Raw genomic sequence first — 15628 nt, 5'->3', positions numbered from 1 at the left:
TATACTACGTGGGCTGTGCTATATACTATGTGGGCTGTGCTATATACTACGTGGGCTGTGCTATATACTACGTGGGCTGTGCTATATACTATGTGGGCTGTGTTATATACTACGTGGGCTGTGTTATATACTACGTGGGCTGTGTTATATACTACGTGGGCTGTGTTATATACTGCATGGGCTGGGCTATATACTGCTATACATATTCTAGAATACCCGATGCATTAGAATCGGGCCACCATCTAGTTAATTATAAACACAGTACACATGCGATTATGCTACAGGGCAGGTGCCACAGCTGGCGCCTGCCTGCAGAAGGGCTTGTTCCAGTAGGTACATATAATATTCATTATGTAAACTAGGGGACAGGTCAGTGAGGGATCAGTGACCTGTCAGAAGCCATCAGTATGAATAGCTAATCAGAGCAGCACATGAAGACCCCCACACAGGCCGCCCGGAGCACGAGCATATCACTAACACAAAACTGAAAATACAGATTACACAACAACCACAAGACAGATTTCATCACCAGGTATCATTGTAATCAGTATAACGGCGCCAACCTGACACTGTGTGTAGCTTACTGAGCACAATCCTGCTGACAGGTTCACTTTAACAGGATACTCTCTCAGTAAATAATAACCGTACCTTAACCAGATTCTGTGCACTCTGGGCACACATTCAGCAACGCATTCTCTGTTATCACAATCCCTAAAAAAGAAAATAAAATGCTCATCAACCATGTGAAATATAAATAATTTAGCTATAATGTATATTTGGTTGAGATAGGTTAAACTTGATGAACCTGTGTCACTTTTCAACCCATGCAACTAGATTAAAAGTAATTGTATACGGTAGACATATTGATGTACAATTGTGCAAGGAAAAAAATGTTTTTTAAAAATGGAAAAGTTTAAAACAGGACAAAAATACCCTTCATCTGTAGGAAGTAAAGCTTTGACGAATAATGAAGTATTAGAGGATTACATTACCAAACATGTACATTTAATTTCCATGATTTATAGCATGTCATTTATATATTAAGAGTAGCAACAAGGGTACAGTGATAATAAAATATAACTTTTAATCTATTTGTTAAAAACACCTAAAAAATGGACAACACTTATACATGAAACACATATATACGGAGTAGTGGCACGATATCTCACAAATTGCTTAATTAAATACATAGTTAGTGCACCGTTAACCACAATGAGGCAGGTAGACGACTGGGCCTAGCGTATGTTATGATAAGGCGCTTGTCGGTAAAGTACCTGCCTCAAAAAAAAAGAAAATACATTTGTAAACATGAACACTAAGAATGAAGGTGGAGCAACTCAAATAGTCATGAAGAGGGTACTGGAGACCTTTCTTCTTTTAAGTAGAAGAGTTTTTATGTATTAAGCCCATGATGTTTCAAAGATTTAAAGGGGTTGTATTATTGCAACAGTAATTCTCACAAAGGTCGCACGACAAACATCTGGGCGACTTGCTGTCACACGACTATTTCAGAGCTCTGATTTTGCTGTACATAAAACAGTCAAGTTGAAGACTATGACAAGCAACTAGTGTGCAACTTACAACAGAAACTTCAACATATTCGGAAATATTTGCGTCTGACGCAGGATGCTGCACGTCGCAAGGCGAGACCACAGGAATTCATTACATCCATTGTTGCTATTGTCGTGTGGTTGCCGGCCAATGTTACTTGCACCATATGGTTTCAGTGTCGCACAACACATTTATCCTTATAGCTCCGACATGTTTTCAGGAGTGCAGCACTTCCATGCCTCCTAGATTCATACTCGCCAGGAGAATGGTGTGCTTCTGATTAACTGATCATTCGGGCAGAAACATGGTTGCACCACTGGCCCATACACTGTGCTTTCTGATGCTGCTAACAGATGCACGTTGGCACAGGAGGGTCGCAGATGACCAACGCTGGACAGAGCAGCGATCTTATAAGCGCTGCAAACCTTGCCCAGTAGACCGGCCAGCACTGACAAACTGCAGTGACTACAACCTGGGTAACAAGCACTACACAATAAATAGAAAATTCCCTCCGTTCTTAACCGGTCCGGATGGCATACACCCACGAATACTAAGAGAACTAAGTAATGTAATAGACAAATTACTTATATTTAGGGACACTATAGCGACGTGGTCTGTTCCACACGACTGGCGCATAACAAATGTGGTACCAATATTCAAAAAGGGCTCTAAAAGTGAACCTGGAAATTATTGGCCAGTAAGTCGAACCTCTATTGTTGGTAAAATATTTGAAGGGTTTCTTAGGGATGTTATTCTGGATTACCTCAATGAGAATAACTGTTTAACTCCATATCAGCATGGGATTATGAGGAATCGCTCCTGTCAGACCAATCTAATCAGTTTTTATGAAGAAGTAAGCTATAGACTGGACCAAGGTGAGTCATTGGACATGGTATATCTTGATTTTTCCAAAGTGTTTGATACCGTGCCACAGAAGAGGTTGGTACACAAAATGAGAATGCTTGGTCTGGGGGAAAATGTGTGTATATGGGTAAGTAACTGGCTTAGTGATAGAAAGCAGAGGGTGGTTATAAATGGTATAGTCTCTAACTGGGTCGCTGTGACCAGTGGGGTACCGCAGGGGTCGGTGTTGGGACCTATTCTCTTCAACATATTTATTAACGATCTGGTAGAAGGTTTACACAGTAAAATATCAATATTTGCAGATGATACAAAACTATGTAAAGCAGTCAATACAAGAGAAGATTGTATTCTGCTACAGATGGATCTGGATAAGTTGGAAACTTGGGCCGAAAGGTGGCAGATGAGGTTTAACGATGACCAATGTAAGGTTATACACATGGGAAGAAGGAATCAATATCACCATTACACACTGAACGGGAAAACACTGGGTAAATCTGACATGGAGAAGGACTTGGGGACCCTAGTTAATGATAAACTTACCTGGAGCAGCCAGTGCCAGGCAGCGGCTGCCAAGGCAAACAGGATCATGGGGTGCATTAAAAGAGGTTTGGATACACATGATGAGAGCATTATACTGCCTCTGTACAAATCCCTGCTTGGAGTACTGTGCACAGTTTTGGGCACCGGTGCTCAGGAAGGATATAATGGAACTAGAGAACTAGAGCGAGTACAAAGGAGGGCAACAAAATTAATAAAGGAGATGGGGGAACTACAAGACCCAGAAAGATTAGCAAAATTAAGATTATTTAGTCTACAAAAAAGACAACTGAGGGGCGATCTAATAACCATGTATAAGTATATAAGGGGACAATACAAATATCTCTCCAAGGATCTATTTATACCAAGGAAGGTGACGGTCACAAGGGGGCATTCTCTGCGTCTGGAGGAGAGGTATTTCCACCAACATAGAAGAGGATTCTTTACTGTCAGGGCAGTGAGAAACTGGAATTTCTTGCCTGAGGAAGTGGTGATGGCGAACTCAGTCGTGGGGTTCAATAGAGGCCTGGATGTCTTCCTGGAGCGTAACAATATTGTATCTTACAGTTATTAGGTTCTTTAGACGGACGTAGATCTGGGGATTTATTCTGATGTATAGGCTGAACTGGGTGGACAAATATCTTTTTTCGGCCTTGTTAACTATGTTACTATGTTAACCATAGGGAGGATTTTTAAACAGTAAATTGAAAAGTTCCTTGTTCTTACCAGCACTTTGAAGATTAACAAATAAAAGTTCTGCCACCACACAGACAGGAATCAGATCTTGTCCTCCGCACATTAGGGGAGCCAGTGATCTTTTGATTGCACATTTACAATTTTTATTTAGTTCCCGACAGAACAAAAATCTCAGTGTCATTCTCCAACCACAGCGATCACCGGGTATGACATGTGCGGTTTTGGTTAGGTCAATTATTAACTGAAAATATGTAAGAAGTGTTAAGGGCCATATGAGGAAATACAATAATGCACAGACTGATGCTAAACCCAAGATTCTTCACAACATACATGAAAATGAACTTAGGCTACGTTCACATTAGCGTTAAGCTAATGTGCGTCGGGTTTGCGTCGGCGACGCATGCGTCATGCGCCCCCTATACTTAACATGGGGGACGCATGCGTTTTTTTTTGTTGCGTTGTGCCACACATGCGTCTTTTTTGCCGCAAGCGTCGGACCAAGAAAACGCAACAAGTTGCATTTTTCTTGCGTCCGATTTTCGGCAAAAACCGACGCATGCGTCGCAAAACGCAGCGTTTTTGCGTGCGTTTTGCCGCGTTTTTGCGTGCGTTGTGCGTTGCGTCGCCGACGCAGCGGCGCACAACGCTAGTGTGAACTTAGCCTCAAAGAGTTATTCCCAAAGTAGCAAGTTACACTTATCCATAAGATAGGGGATAATCAGATGACTGATGGTGTTCTGAAGGCTGGGACCCCCAGGTGTCCTGATAATGGGGCTCTGAGGAGCAATGTCTTGAATGGAGCAGAGGTGCCGCATGCTCAAAAGCGTTCAGATGCAAAGGACTCTAAACAGTTAAACTCCAACGGTGTAACACACTAATTGAGAACCAGGAGGGTTGATTGCCATTATTGCTTAATTGGGATTTATGCCCAGATACAAGATGCATATAAGATTTTAACTGCAGGCAATTAATGAAAGTTTTACTTGTGTCGCTATAGTCGAGAATATGACGATCGCAACCTTCTGCCCCATAGAGACTTGCTTCATAGGTAAAACTTTTTCATTAATTGCCAGCACTATTTTAAAAATTACAAAAAAGAAAATGGGTCGATGCAAAAGTTTGGGCACCCTTGGAGATTTGTGTGCTCAGATAATTTGACCAAGGTTTCAGACCTTAATTAGCCTCTTAGGGTTATGGCTTGTTCAATATCATCGTTAGGAAAGGCCAGGTGATGCAAATTTCACAGTTTATAAAAACCCAGCCTCCTCTAACCTTGTGCCCAAAACAGCAGTTAGCTCTCTAAAAATGAAAATGGTGGAGGGCCACAAAGCAGGAGAAGGCTATAAGAAGATCGCAAAACGTTTTCAAATTGCCCTTTCCTGGGAGTTCAAAATGTAATTAAGAAATGGTAATTAAAGGGAACCTGTCACCCCCAAAATCGAAGGTGAGCTAAGCCCACCGTCATCAGGGGCTTATCTACAGCATTCTGTAATGCTGTAGATAAGCCCCCGATGCAACCTGAAAGATGAGAAAAAGAGGTTAGATTATACTCACCTGGGCGGGCGGGCGGGCGGTCCGATCCGATGGGCGTCGCCGTCCGGTCCGGGGCCTCCCATCTTCATAGGATGACGTCCTCTTCTTGTCTTCACGCTGCAGCTCCGGCGCAGGCGTACTTTGCCCTGTTGAGGGCAGAGCAAAGTACTGCAGTGCGCAGGGCCTCTCTGACCTTTGCCGGCGCCTGAACACTGCAGTACTTTGCTCTGCCCTCAACAGGGCAAATCAGTATGCCTGCGCAGGAGCCGCAGCGTGAATACAAGAAGAGGACGTCATCGTAAGAAGATGGGAGGCTCCGGACCGGACCGCAACACCCATCGGACCCAGACCGCAGCGGGACTGCCCCTAACCTCTTTTTCTCATCTTTCAGGATACATTGGGGGCTTATCTACAGCATTACAGAATGCTGTAAATAAGCCCCTGATGCCGGTGGGCTTAGCTCACCTTCCATTTTGGGGGTGACAGGTTCCCTTTAATAGGAACAGTGGAGATAAAGATAAGGTCTGAAAGACCAAGCAAAATTTCAGTGAGTGCTACTTGTATGATTGCTAGAGGGACAAGGTAGATTGTATGTATTCCCTCAATTCATTGGGTAAGGGAGATTACAGTGACTACCTGTATAGAGAAGAGTATAAGTTGAGGCTAAGTTGAACATAATTACGCCAGGTTTTACATACATTAGTAACAAGTTAAAAATGGTTGTATATGAATCTAAGAGGGGCAGACATGCACCATAGTGGCTCTACATCCTTTGACAATTATAATATTGTTGCAATAGACAGACACTAAATCCTCAACTCTATGCCCTACGGGTGTATCTACTGTGCATAGTAAACACCCAAAAAGGAAAAACATATAATAAAACCAATATAATAAAACAAATTAATTTATTATTAGCATTATATATACGGTGTATATATATATATATATATATATATATATATATATATATATATATGTGTATGTATATGTGTGTGTGTATGTATATATGTGTGTATATATATATATATATATATATATATATATATATATATATATATATATATATATATATATATATATATATATATATATATATATATATACACACACACAGTTAGGTCCATATATATTTGGACAGAGACAACATTTTTCTAATTTTGGTTATAGACTTTACCACAATGAATTTTAAACAAAACAATTCAGATGCAGTTGAAGTTCAGACTTTCAGCTTTCATTTGAGGGTATCCACATTAAAATTGGATGAAGGGTTTAGGAGTTTCAGCTCCTTAACATGTGCGACCCTGTTTTTAAAGGGACCAAAAGTAATTGGACAATTGACTCCAAGGCTATTTCATGGACAGATGTGGGCAATCCCTTCGTTATGTCATTCTCAATTAAGCAGATAAAAGGCCTGGAGGTGATTTGAGGTGTGGTGCTTGCATTTGTAAGGTTTTGTTGTGAAGATATATATATATATATATATATATATATATATATATATATATATATATATATATATATATATATATATATATATATATATATATATATATATATATATATATATATATATATATATATATATATATATATATATATCCCGTGAAATTATTTATTCTTCTTATAAAAAGCAAAATAGATTTTTTTTATTTATTTGTGAAAAGATAACCTAAGGATTAACGGTGATATCCACATTAGGAGGTAGGGTACATACTACTACTGGCTAAGTAGGTTGACTCTTTTTGATTGTATTGAAGTGCTTGCGTGCTTATGGCCTACCATAATAAGAATATTTGGTTCTCAAGAAAACTAATGTATTTCAAATTTAAAACCATATGATCTAAAAAAAAACGTATTTTTCTGCTGGAGACTAAAAACCAAAAATACATGTGCATCTGCTACCCCTAGCTCTATTTCGTGGTTTAGGCTTTTAGGAACTAAACTGTCCAGTGTAAAAATCCATCTGGATTCAATCATGGACATTTGTTTTAGAAAATCTCACCCCCTTGGATTTTGACAGACAAAAATGGGCCCCTGGGCAGGACAGATTGTGTTTATCCATAAAGTGGCGTGATAGGGGGTGCCCAGTAAAACCTTTACTAATGTTATCCAAATGTTCCTTAATGTTAGCCGTCTTTTAGTTCGGCCTATATATATTTTGCCACAAGGGCACATTATCACACAGATGTCCCCTGTAGAAAAACATGAGATGGCACCTTTAAAGATAAACTCCTTTGTCTTATTAAAATCAGTAACGGTTGTTTGGAGCACTTTTTTGGATGATGTGCATATACAGCAAGAAGACCTACCACATGGTGTAAAGCCCAATTTGGACAATGGAAACTGTGTTAAAGGTTGTATTATTTTGGAGGTGACTGGTTTGGTTGTGGGAGCTATAAGGTTGCCTACAGTTTGGGCTTTTCTATAAACAAACCTAGGGTGAACTGGTAGTAATGACCCTACATTTGTACCTCTCTGGAGAATAGGCCAGTGTTTACGAATAAAAGTAGTGAATCTACTATGACCAGAATAGTATTGTGTGGTAAGTAATGGGTAGTTCATATATTTGTTCTTGGAGGCTCGGGGAGATCAGACCTAGGTTTTGTCTTATGCACAAGCTGCTTCTAGGGATGGCACTCGCATCCTGCCTTGCTTTTTCCAGTGCAAGCATCTGGTAGCCTTTTTCCAGGAATTGCTGTGTGAGGTAATCAGTCTCTGTGTTGTAGTCCTCCACCTCAGTGGAGTTCCATCGGATTAATGTATATTGGCCCCTAGGGATATTAGTAAGCCATATTGGTAAATGGCAACTATTCATATGGATAAATCTGATGGAATCTACAGCTTTGCGGTAACATTTGGTTATTGAATGTTTTTTTCCACTCAAATGTTGAGATCTAGAAAGTTCACGCTCATGTTGCTGATAGTTGGTGTGAAATCCAGGCCAAGGTTATTGTTGTTAAGGCCCAAAATGAATGAGTCCAGATCCGATTGTGGGTCCTCCCAAATGAACAGAATGTCGTCTATGAAACAACACCATATAACCAGACCCTTGTGTAAATGGCCAGCCTTGAAAATGTGAGTTTCCTCCAACTTTCCTACATACAGGTTTGCGCAGCTCTGCACAAAACGTGTCCCCATTGCAGTACCGCATGTTTGGAGATAGTACTGATGTTCATATATGACATAATTATGCTTCAAGATGAATTGGATGCTTTACACTACAAATTGAATATGATTCTCATTGTAAATCCCCAGGGTGAGGAGAAAATACTCTGCTTTTTGGCACCTTTTTGTTGGTCAATGTCCGTGCATAGAGATTTAATATCTAGGGTGCCTAGAATGTAACTATGATTCCAATGAACTGATTCGAGAATTTGTAACACATGTCCAGTGTCCTTCAAATATGCAGGTAATAATGGCATGCATTTCTGTAAGTGTGTGTCAACATATCTAGATAAGTTGGCAGTTAGGCAGCTAATGCCTGATATACAGTATATACTCGAGTATAAGCAGAGGCACCTAATTTTGCCACGTAAAACTGGGGAAGCTTATTTACTCAAGTATAAGCCGGGTATGCATTGTCCCCTCATCCCTGTCCTTTTAGGCACAGCTGGGCTCCCCTCCATCCTTGCATGCATGGCTGGGCTCCCCCCCGTCCCTGCATGCATGGCTGGGCTCCCTCCCCCATCCTTGTATGCATGGCTGGGCTCCCCTCCATCCTTGTATGCATGGCTGGGCTCCCCTCCATCCTTGTATGCATGGCTGGGCTCCCCTCCATCCTTGTATGCATGGCTGGGCTCCCCTCCATCCTTGTATGCATGGCTGGGCTCCCCTCCATCCTTGTATGCATGGCTGGGCTCCCCTCCATCCTTGTATGCATGGCTGGGCTCCCCTCCATCCTTGTATGCATGGCTGGGCTCCCCTCCATCCTTGTATGCATGGCTGGGCTCCCCTCCATCCTTGTATGCATGGCTGAGCTCCCCTCCATCCTTGTATGCATGGCTGAGGTCCCCCCGTCCTTGTATGCATGGCTGGGCTCCCCCCCATCCTTGTATGCATGGCTGAGCTCCCCCCGGCCTTGTATGCATGGCTGGGCTCCCCCCATCCTTGTATGCATGGCTGGGCTCCCCCGCTCTAGTATGCATGGCTGGGCTCCCACATTCCTCCTCGCACGGTCGCTGCAAGTCCCTGCATCTCTGTTGTCCCAACGCAGCAGCTCTCCTGTGCGGAGCAATCACATGGTACCGCTCATTAAGGTAATGAATATGCACGCCACGCCTATGGGAGTGGAAATGCGGACATTCATTCCTGGACAACGGAGATGCAGTGACGTGCACGACCGCACAAGGAGGGCGAGTATGACATCACAGCTGACGGCTCCTGCCGCTGCTCCCCTCACCCGCTGGCTTTCTGGACAATGACTCATGTATAAGCCGAGGGTGGCATTTTCAACACAAAAAAATGTGCTGAAAAAAATCTCGGCTTCTGCACGAGTATATGCACTATGTTCCAAATTATTATGCAACTGACATTTTTATTGGATTTTCCTAAATGTTTGGTGCAAATGACAGTCAGTCTAATAAAAGTCATCACCCGTTAGAGTATACATCGAATTTTATTGACGAAACCTCCCAATGATAACAGTATGATCTCCAAAATGAATAAAAACTTAAAATGCACTGTTCCAAATTATTAGGCACAATAGAATTTCTAAACATTTGATATGTTTTAAAGAACTGAAAATGCTCATTTGTGGAATTTGTAGCATTAGGAGGTCACATTAACTGAAAAAAAAATCTATTTAACTCCAAAACATCCTAACGGGCCAAGTTACATGTTAACATAGGACCCTTCTTTGATATCACCTTCACAATTCTTGCATCCATTGAACTTGTGAGTTTTTGGAGAGTTTCTGCTTGTATTTCTTTGCATGAAGTAGGAATAGCCTCCCAGAGCTGCTGTTTTGATGTGAACTGCCTCCCACCCTCATAGATCTTTTGCTTGATGATACTCCAAAGGTTCTCTATAGGGTTGTGGTCAGGGGAAGATGGTGGCCACACCATGAGTTTATCTCCTTTTATGCCCATAGCAGCCAATGAGGTATTCTTTGCAGCATGAGATGGTGCATTGTCATGCATGAAGATGATTTTGCTCCTGAAGTCACATTTCTGCTTTTTATACCATGGAGGAAAGTTGTCAGTCAGAAACTTTATACAGTATACTTTGCAGAGGTCATTTTCACACCTTCAGGAACCTTAAAGGGCCCTATCAGCTGTTTCTCCATGATTCCGGCCCAAAACATGACTCCTCCACCTTCTTGCTGACGTTGCAGCCTTGTTGGGACATGGTGGCCATCCACCAACCATCCACTACTCCATCCATTTGGACCATCCAGGGTTGCTCAACGATTATCAGTAAACAAGACTGTTTGGAAATTAGTCTTCATGTATGTGTGGGCCCAATGCAACCGTTTCTGCTTGTGAACACTGTTTAAGGGTGGCCGAATAGTAGGTTTATGCACCACAGCAAGCCTTTGAAGGAGCCTACACCTTGAGGTTCGAGGGACTCCAGAGGCACCAGCAGCTTCAAATATCTGTTTGCTGCTTTGCAATGGCTTTTTAGCAGCTGCTCTCTTAATCCGATGAACTTGCCTGGCAGAAATCTTCCTCATTATGCCTTTATCAGCACAAACACATCTGTGCTCAGATACAGCCACAAATCTCTTAACACTACGATAATCACGCTTAAGTTTTCGGGAAATTTCTAATGTTTTCATCCCTTCACCAAGGCATTGCACTATTTGATGCTTTTCAGCAGCACAGAGATCCTTTTTCTTTCCCATGTTACTTGAAAACTGTGACCTGCTTAATAATGTGGAACATCATTTTTAAGTAGTTTTCCTTTAATTAGAATCACCTGGAAAACCAATTATCACATGTGTTTAAGATTGATTTCAGTGATACATTGAGCCCTGAGACACAATACCATCCACGAGTTTATTTGAAAAACAAAACAATTAAATATTTATGACACTTAAATCCAATTGACATAATAATTTGGAATACAGTGTATGGTAATTGGCCTCTCTGAGGGATGTGATACTTTTATGTAGCTTAAGGCTGAGTCACACATAACGATATCGTTAACGATATCGTTGCAATGTCACGTTTTTGGTGACGTAGCAACGATCCCGCTAACGATCTCGTTATGTGTGACACCGACCAATGATCAGGCCCTTGCTGGGAGATCGTTGGTCGTTGGGGAATGATCAAGACCATTTTTTGGTTGCTGATCACCCGCTGTCATCGCTGGATCGGCGTGTGTGACGCCGATCCAGCGATGTGTTCACTTGTAACCAGGGTAAATATCGGGTTACTAAGCACAGGGCCGCGCTTAGTAACCCGATATTTACCCTGGTTACCATTGTAAAAGTAAAAAAAAAAAACAGTACATACTCACATTCTGATGTCTATCACGTCCCCCGGCGTCCACAGGGTTAAAACTGCTTTCGGCAGGAGCACTGCTAATGCACACGTGGCTGCCGATAGCTTCCCTGCACTGACTGTGTTGCACTGACTGTGTCAGCGCCGGCCGTAAAGCAGAGCACAGCGGTGACGTCACTGCTGTTACTGCCGGTGCTGACACATTCAGTGCAGGGAAGCTCTCGGCAGCAGCGCGTGCATTAGCAGCGCTCCTGCCGAAAGCAGTTTTAACCCTGTGGACGCCAGCGGGGGACGTGACAGACATCAGAATGTGAGTATGTAGTGTTTTTTTTTTTTTTTTACTTTTACAATGGTAACCAGGGTAAATATCGGGTTACTAAGCGTGGCCCTGCACTTAGTAACCCGATGTTTACCCTGGTTACCCGGGTGCTGCAGGGGGACTTCGGCATCGTTGAAGACAGTTTCAACGATGCCAAAGTCGTTCCCCTGATCGTTGGTCGCTGGAGAGAGCTGTGTGACAGCTCCCCAGCGACCACACAACGACTTACCAACGATCACGGCCAGGTCGTATCGCTGGTCGTGATCGTTGGTAAGTCGTTTAGTGTGACTCCAGCTTTAGAGATATGATAAAAGACTGCCGTGCTTCGGGTTTTGTTCATTCTGTAGTAAAATTCTTTCTTATTTAAAATCCCCAAGGATTTGCCTTTTAAAGCTAAGACATTAAGTTTCTTAATGTAGTTAGCGGTGGGGTCATTTATCAATTTCTTACACGTGATTGGATCTTCTAGGTGCCTAAGAGATTCTTCATGGTACTTAGTGTGGTTAAGAATCACAATGCCACCCCCTTTGTCCGAAAGACGGATGATGATGTCATGATTTTCTTTTAGATCAATGATAGATTTTCTCTCTTTATTACTAAGGTTGTGGGGTGCATATTTAGGATCCGTCCTATTAATTTTCCTGATATCCAGTCACCATGGTGTCAAAGGTATGGAAAGCATTAGAGCAGAGGTGTCAAACTGAATTCCTCGAGGGCCGCCAACAGGTCATGTTTTCAGGATTTCCTTAGCATTCCACAAGGTGCTGGAATCATTCTGTGCAGGTGATTAAATTATCACCTGTGCAATAAAAGGAAATCCTGAAAACATGACCTGTTGGCGGCCCTCGAGGAATGCAGTTTGACACCTCTGCATTAGAGTATTCACTTATTGGGTTAAATGTAGAAGGTTTCGCTAGTGTGGTATGTATATATTTTTGTGTACCGTGGTCATTCAACTTAAAGCAAGCTTGTTTCTTTTCTTTTCTTTTTTTAAAGTATTTTTTTATAGCTAGTTTACGTAAGAATTTGTTCATGCTTATATAGAGGTTGAAAGGATTAGCCTCGGATGTTATAGCAAACTTCAATCCTTTTTGTAGAAGCATCTCCTCACTTTCCGATAGTGGGTTTAAGCTAAAGATTGAAGATTTTTGGTGAGGTGGTGGATACTTCTATTTTCTTTTTGGCGAGTTCCCCACTCATTTATAGTTTTTGTCCGGAAAAAATCCCGATTAATCTGTGGGTAGAGTTTTGACCCTCTACCTTTTTTAGTCATGCTAATCGCTCTATTTGTTGATTAGTTATTGTTAGGCTACGTTCACACTTTGCTGGTTTTGCCGCGGATCCGCAGCGGATTTGACACTGCGGATCCGCAGCAGTTTTCCATGCAGGGTACAGTACAATGTTACCCTACGGAAAACAAAACCCGCTGTGCCCACGCTGCGGATTTCCGCGGAAAAAGCTGCGCGGCTTTTCTGCGGAAAAAAAGAAGGAGCATGTCACTTCTTGGTGCAGAATCGCAGCGATTCTGCACCCATAGAAATGCATTGATCCACTCACTTTCCGCACGGGGCTGTGCCCACGTTGCGGGAAGTTAAGCGGATAATGTGCAGATGGTACCCGGGGTGGAGGAGAGGAGACTCTCCTCCAGGCCCTGGGAACCATATTTTGGTGTAAAAAAAAGAATTAAAATAAAAAATGATGCTATACTCACCTCTCAGCGCTGCCCGCGGCTTCCGGTCTCAGTTGCTGTGCGAGCAGGACCTGTGGTGACGTCGCGGTCACATGACCGTGATGACGCCGCGGTCACATGACCGTGACGTCACGAAGGTCCTTGTCGGCACAGCCGCCTGCAGCACCGAGGAGATCCGGACATCGGAGGGTGAGTATATAACCAATTTTTATTATTTTTTACATTACTATTGATGCTGCATATTGCTGCATATGCAGCATCAATAGTATAGGCGGAAACCCGCAGCGGAAACAACCGCGATAAATCTGCAGGGATAATAGCAGCGGTTTTGCCCTGCAGATTTATCAATTCCGCTGCGGGATTAACCCGCAGAGCAGGCCGCAAAGTGTGAACGTGGCCTTAATCCTTGTAAAGTTGGAATTCCCAATTATATTGGTATGATGGGACTGGCTCATTGTAGGGCCCACTTTTCTCTTAGCATTATGATCCTCTCAGTTTGTCTAGTGATAGTTGTGTGGGCAGAGTTCCTGCTAGTATTTGTATTACTGGGAGTAGATTCCTACTACACTGCGGCTGTTTCCATCTCTTCTACTAATGATGACAGTTGGGAGTATTTATTAGTAATTGGAATAGCTGTCTCTTGAAAGGTGCAGGGCTCAATGGGCAGAGTATGGTCAGAGGTTTGTGATGTACTGTGACATACAGGAACATCCAGAAAGTGGATATTAGAGTGGCTATTGGATTCCTCTAGCCTGGGGTTATTCCTAGTATGAATAGAGCAAAGTTGATATATGTGGAAAACACTATTGAAGTGACTAATAGGGTATGTGTAGGAGTTAAATTATATTCATCCAGAACTTTTAAAAATAAAAAAACCCTCTTTATTAATTTTGCTTCTTATAATAAATTATATGTATATGTGTGTATATATATATATATATATATATATATATTTGTACAGTACAGACCAACAGTTTGGACACACCTTCTAATTTAAATATTTTTGTGTATTTTCATGACTATGAAAATTGTACATTCACACTGAAGGCATCAAAACTATGAATTAACACATGTGGAATTATATACTTAACAAAAAAGTGTGAGACAACTGAAAATACCGTATGTCTTATATTCTAGGTTCATGTCTAGGTCATGAAAATACAGAAAAATCTTTAAATGAGAAGGTGGGTCCAAACTTTTGGTCTGTGCTGTATATACACTCACTGGCCACTTTATTAGGTACACCTGTCCAACTTCTTGTTAACACTTAATTTCTAATCAGCCAATCACATGGCGGCAACTCAGTGCATTTAGGCATGTAGACATGGTCAAGACAATCTCCTGCAGTTCAAACCGAGCATCAGTATGGGGAAGAAACGTGATTTGAGTGCCTTTGAACGTGGCATGGTTGTTGGTGCCAGAAGGGCTGGTCTGAGTATTTCAGAAACTGCTGATCTACTGGGATTTTCACGCACAACCATCTCTAGGGTTTACAGAGAATGGTCCGAAAAAGAAAAAAAATCCAGTGAGCGGCAGTTCTGTGGGCGGAAATGCCTTGTTGATGCCAGAGGTCAGAGGAGAATGGGCAGACTGGTTCGAGCTGATAGAAAGGCAACAGTGACTCAAATCGCCACCCGTTACAACCAAGGTAGGCCTAAGAGCATCTCTGAACGCACAGTGCGTCGAACTTTGAGGCAGATGGGCTACAGCAGCAGAAGACCACACCGGGTACCACTCCTTTCAGCTAAGAACAGGAAACTGAGGCTACAATTTGTACAAGCTCATCGAAATTGGACAGTAGAAGATTGGAAAAACGTTGCTTGGTCTGATGAGTCTCGATTTCTGCTGCGACATTCGGATGGTAGGGTCAGAATTTGGCGTAAACAACATGAAAGCATGGATCCATCCTGCCTTGTATGGAGCATCTTTGGGATGTGCAGCCGACAAATCTGCGGCAACTGTGTGATGCCATCATGTCAATATGGACCAAAA

General features: G+C 42.2%; 1 protein-coding gene across 1 annotated transcript in view; it reads right to left on the bottom strand.

Moving 5' to 3' along the window:
• Positions 1-15628, bottom strand: part of MTFR1 (mitochondrial fission regulator 1) — a 59895-nt gene that overhangs the window by 32894 nt on the left and 11373 nt on the right. The window contains exon 2 of the mRNA XM_077270585.1: positions 649-711. The gene's annotated coding sequence lies outside the window, so the exon portion shown is untranslated. The remainder of the gene's footprint in view (positions 1-648; positions 712-15628) is intronic.

Source organism: Ranitomeya variabilis, chromosome 6, assembly GCF_051348905.1.
Source record: "Ranitomeya variabilis isolate aRanVar5 chromosome 6, aRanVar5.hap1, whole genome shotgun sequence".
Classification (NCBI taxonomy): Eukaryota; Metazoa; Chordata; class Amphibia; order Anura; family Dendrobatidae; genus Ranitomeya; species Ranitomeya variabilis.
Note: the sequence above shows the minus strand (reverse complement) of the source record. Positions and strands in the feature narration are given on the sequence as shown.